Genomic DNA, 6,000 nt, shown 5'->3' with positions numbered 1-6,000 from the left:
CGCATACCTGAAAAAGAGTTTTTTTGAAATGATCATTTGAAACAGGAATAATAATGAGATCCTGTACAGACAAAAAAATCTCCTCAGGGTCTATCACTGATCACCAATATGGTGCTTACACCAAGGAAAGCACGTGACATTTTTCCTCAGGGTAATAATAGCTACACCCACATGGATCTTAGAACATAAATCGTCACTCAGAATGATGAGTTGGAAGCGTGCTAGCATTCTGGCAGCAGAAAAATTTTGCAAAAAAAGAGACATTTGGTCTAAAAATCTGGAGAGATGTTTTTCAAAATTAAGTGGTTGTCATCTATTTATTTTTTTCACCATGGATTCTAAATACCAGGGATTATCTAGGAGCAAAATAGCAAGTCCAAACTTTATGGAGTTCATGTTCCCAATAGGAAAAGGCCAACAACAACAACAATAACAAAAGAAAGCAAAATGTCTTACAGGGTATTAAGTGTCAGAATGAAAACAGCATCTTGCTTCCTGCAAGGGAAGGGAATTACCCTCTAGCAAGGGTAATTTGAAGTAACATCTGAAGAAGGTAAAAGAAAGGAAAGGCATCAGAAATCTGGGGGTGTAGGCGAATGAATCAGAGAAGTGAAATGGCCCTACCAGGTATCCCAGGACCCCCTTTGAAGTCCATACGCAAGATTTAAAGTGATTAAAGGTTTTTTTAAAAAAAAATTATTATTCGTTTCTAGGTACAGGACAAGCTAGTTTATTCAAACCAATTCATTAACTTCAAACAACTCAGTGCACTGTATCAAAACAGAAACACACACACACACACACACACACACAGGTCTTCTTTTTTCAATTATATTTTTATTATCTTTAAGTAGTTGTTCAGAGTTGTTAAAATTCAACATGTCAGTTTATTAGTATGGTGCATCTTGATCAATGTCAACCCTCTTATCATTCTCCCCATCTCTTCCAACCCCACTCATTCCCTCAAGTTTCCTAGTTTCACAGGATACTCATTGAATATTCTCCCCTCCCCCCCCTCCGCCCATTCATCTCTTCATTCATCTCTGCTCTTTTTGACTTCATGCCACATAGTTCAAGTACCACTTTCCTAGTATTCATTTCTTTAGATTGGGAATTTGCTGTTCTAAGGAGTTACACCATTTGAATTCTTACCAGTATAAACCATACTCAGTTGATATATTTGTGTACATATGCATATGACCCTTCATGTTTATTTATATATTTATATGTTAGATCTGACTTCCACATATGAGAAGAACATGTGTTCTTTGTCTCTCTGGTCCTTAATATACTTACTATAATTTTTTCAAGAACCATCTATATAATTATATAATGTCATTTTTTTCTAATGGGTGAGTAAACATAGAACTACCTCATGATCCAGTGATACCACTCTTAGGGATTTATCCAAAAGATTACAGGTCAGGGTACAGTAAAGTCACTTGTACAACCATCTTCATTTCTGCACTGTTCACCATAGGCAAGGTATGGAAACAGCCCAGATGCTCCTCAATGGATGAATGGAACAAGAAAATGTGCTCTATGTACACACAATAGCGTCTTAAAGGCATCAGGAAATGGAGACAATAAAAAATAATGCAGATATCAATCTAAGAGAGAGGGGCTGTTGCAGGAACAGCTGAACACTGTTTTCTACAGTTCATACAAACTTGAGCTTTAATGTTGACCTTAGGGTAAATAGGGCAGTCTTGATATGCCACCTGGGGTGGGGAATTCGAGGATCTATCTTCCCCATCATTAATTGGAATGACCAAAGAGTTCCACATACTAGGAGAGAGCCAGAGGCAAAATTTCATTCCTCCCCGAGAAGGCAAAAAAAGCTTCTGAGGGAATTAGTATAGTATAGATAGAAAGCTGTCCTGAAAAATTGTGCACAAAGCTTACCCCAGAGCACACTTTTTAAAAATACTTTATTTTTTGTTATAACACTGGAGTTTGAACTCAAGAGTCTTGCATTTGCTCAGTTGGTACTCTACCACTTGAACCATACCTTCAGCCCAACTTTTTGCTGGTTATTTTGAAAAAAAAAAGTATAGCAAATTTTTCTGCCCACACTGGCCATAAACCTTGATCCTCCAGATCTCACTCTCCTGAAAAGCTAGCATTACAGTGAGAGCCACCAGTGCCTAGCCTAAAACTGATTTTTTAACATACAAGTTCCTTTTCATGACATCTCCTACATTTCACATATATAACCAGTGATTTTTAGAATATTTAAAATATTTTTAGAAGCCAGGTGCCAGTGGCTCATGCCTATATTCCTTGCTACTCATGAGGCTGAGATTTGAGGATCACAGTTCAAAGTCAGTCCAGGCAGGAGAGTCCATGAGATTCTTATCTCCAATTAACCACCAGAAAACCAGAAATGGCACTGTGGCTGAGCGGTAGAGTCCTAGCCTTGAGCAAATAGCTCAGGGACAGAACCTAGGACCTGGGTTCAAGCCTCATCTCACACACACACACACACACACACACACACACTTTTTATTGAATTATAAACAATCTTTTTTTTTTTGGTCCGGTCGTGGGGCCTGAACTCTGGGTCTGGGTGCTGTCCCTCAGCTCTTCAGCTCAAGGCTAGTGCTCTACCACTTGAGCCACAGCACCACTTCTGGCTTTTTTCTTCTTGCTTATGTGGTGCTGAGGAATCGAACCCAGGGCCTCATGCATGAAAGGCAAGCGCTCTACCACTGAGCCACCTTCCCAGCCCCTATAAACAATCTTTGTATATTCTGGGATGTAAGTCCCTTTTCAGATCCATGACTTGCAATAATTACAATAGCAAATACTTTAGTATGTAAATACAACAGAAATTTTATCTAACTCAAACACTTTTGTACATATAATAGAAGAAACAATATTGTATAATACTTAACAATTTCCACAAAGAAATAGTAAGTACAAAAAATAGGCATTTGGAGCTGAAAAACATAACTAAATTGAAATTTTCACTAGAGCAGTTCAACAGCAGATTTGGCCAAGCACAAGACAGAAGCATCAAACTTAAAGGCAGATCGTATGAAATTAACTAGTCAAAGGAGAAAAAGAAAACTCCAGGAGATAAATGCAGCATGTGTGATGCTCTATGGGAGTCCAGAAAGAAGAAAGAGGAAAGGCATGAAGCTTATTTGAAGAAATAATGGCTGGAAACTTCCCAAATCTGGGGAAGAAAATGGATATCTTGATACAAGAACTCAAATGACCTCTAACCATAAGGAACTTAAGGAATGCAATTCCAAGACATAATCAAACTGCCAAAAGTCAAAGAGAATTTTGAGAGTAGTAAAATTAATTAATTAGCTAACTAATTAAATAAAAAGTGACTCATCATTTCCAAGGGGAGGGGTTCTACAGCAGATCCTCAGCAGAAGCTTTTCAAGCCAGTAGGGAGAGGGATTATATATTCAAAACTGAGAGGAAACGCTGCCAAAGGAAGACTATATCTGAAAAAACTGTCCTTGAAAAATGAAGAGGGCAAACATTTCCCCAGATAAACAAAAGCTAAAATAAAAGGAGCTCTTTATCATTATGCTCACCTTATAAGCAATGCTGGAGAGTCTTCGGGCCAAACGAAAAGACTTTAGAGAGCTACAAGATGTCATAGGAAGGTATGAGGTTTGCTAGCAAAGGTGAACCTATAGATAAATGCAGATTACTATGATACTGGTACAGTGCACAAATCACCTTCAATTTTGGTATCTAAGCTGAAAAACAATGGTATAATAAATCACCATAAAAATAGATGAATGGATATACAACACAAAAAAGCATCATTTATGATACCATTAACTTAAAATCAGAGGGAACAAAGGAGTAGGATTTGTATAAATTCAAAGTCAAGTTGTCATTTGTTTCAAACTGATTTTTACAACTATTAAGTGTTTTATATAAGCTTCAAAATAACTACCAAGAAAATATCTATTGAAGAGACACAGAGAAAATGAGAAAGAAATCAAAGTATGTCAACATACCCCCCCACACACACCCCACAAATCAATGAAACATAAAAGAGAATAATAGGAGAGGAAATGTAGGACAAAAAGCTGTAAGACAAGCAAAAAATAACTAAATGGCAAAAGTAGGTCCTTCACCATTAGTAATTACTTTAGATATAAATGGCTTAAACTCAGCCACAAGACATGTTGGTAAATGTGTGGATTTAAGGAAGGAAATGTAACTATACTGCCTACAAAATACTCACTTCAGACTTAAGAACACAAATAGACTAAATGAAGAGCGATAATCCGTACAAATAGCAACCAGAAGAGATCATATTATAGGAAACAAAATAGATTTGGGATCCAAAAAATGTCAGAGACAAAGAAGGACATTATATAATGTTGAGATTAATTAACCAGGAATATAGAACACACTCAATATCCGAGCATCCAAACATAAAGAATAAACGTTGATGAAACCAAAGGGAGGGTCTAGTGGTGTGGCTTAGTAATAGAGAGCATGCTGAGTATGTGTGAGGCTGTGGGTGGTGGAAGAAATCTGAAGAGAAGGAGACCACAGCACAATAATAGTAGGAGTCTGCGATACCCCACTTTGAATAGTGGCTATATCACTCATATCGATCAGTAAGGTAACAGAGGACTTGCTTGAACAACAATGTAGACCAACTATTCTTTTTTTAATGTTTTTTATTGTAGAAATACTGTACAGAGGGGTTACACTTACATTTAGGTAATGACTACATTTTCTATCAAGGATTGTTACCTACTCCTTTGTTTTTCCCCTACCATCGCTTCCCCAACTCCTCCCCTTCCCCAAGTTGTAAAGTTCGTTTTCAACATAGTGATAGACCAACTATTCTTAACATATATAGAAGATTCTACACAAAAGTGGTAGAATATACATACTTCTCAAGATAACACAGTATGTTTTCTAGAATATGACATGTTAAGTCAGAAAACAAATCAAACTTTAACAAAGAAAGCTGAAATGATACCACATGCCTTTCTGATCACAGTGTGATAAAACTAGAAATAAATAGCAGAAAAAAACTAGAAATTTTTAAAGTACACGGAAATTATACATTCTCAGACAATGAATGGGTCAAAGAAAAATCAAAAGAGAAAATAGAAAATATACTGAGACAAACAAGAATGAAACATAAGCATACTAAAACTTATTGGATGTAGCAAAAGCATAATAAGAAGGAAATTTATAGCATCAAATACCTACATTTAAAAAGAATGTTAATGCCAGGCACTGGTGGCTCACGCCTGTAATCCTAGCTACTGAGGAGGCTGAGATCTGAGGATCATAGTTCAAAGCCAGCCCAAGCAGGAAACTCCGTGAGACTCTTATCTCCAATAAACCACTCAGAAAACTGGAAGTGGTGCTGTGGCTCAAGTGGTAGAGTGCTAGCCTTGAGCTGAAGAGCTGAGGGACAGCACTTAGGCCCAGAGTTCAAGCCCCACGACTGACAGAAAAAAAAAAAAAAGAATGTTAACAACTAAAGGAATTGGCAAAAGAAGAACAACATAAGCCCAAAATTAGTAGAAATACAGGAATAAAAAGATTAGAGTGGAAACAAAATAGAGAAAGAAAATTTAAACAAAATTAAGTTGGATTTTGAAAGGATATAAATCTACATGTACGTCAACTAATCTTTAGCCAGTATTCTGAAATAGTACAATAGGTAAAGTCTCTTCAACAAAGTGTTTCAAAAATTGAATATCTCCATATAAAATAATGATATTGGACCTTTATCTTATACAAAAAAAAAACTAATTCAAAGTGGATTGGAGATATAAGCATAAGATCTAAACAGTAAAAATTAAAAAAAAAAAACACATCATCTCAGTAATCCCAGCTACTCAGAAGGTAGAGATTGGAGGATTACCATTCAGGGCAGGTGTGGAGGTGAATAAAAGTTATGAGATTCCATCTCAACCAATAAGATGGGTGTGGTACTGCACATCTGTAATTCTAGCAACTTAAGAGATAGACGTAAGAGTATTACAACCC

The sequence above is a fragment of the Dipodomys spectabilis genome, unplaced genomic scaffold (assembly GCF_019054845.1).
Source record: "Dipodomys spectabilis isolate Male_0828 unplaced genomic scaffold, ASM1905484v1 ptg000187l, whole genome shotgun sequence".
Taxonomy (NCBI): Eukaryota; Metazoa; Chordata; class Mammalia; order Rodentia; family Heteromyidae; genus Dipodomys; species Dipodomys spectabilis.
The sequence above is the reverse complement of the archived record's forward strand: the minus strand, read 5'-3'. Positions refer to the sequence as shown.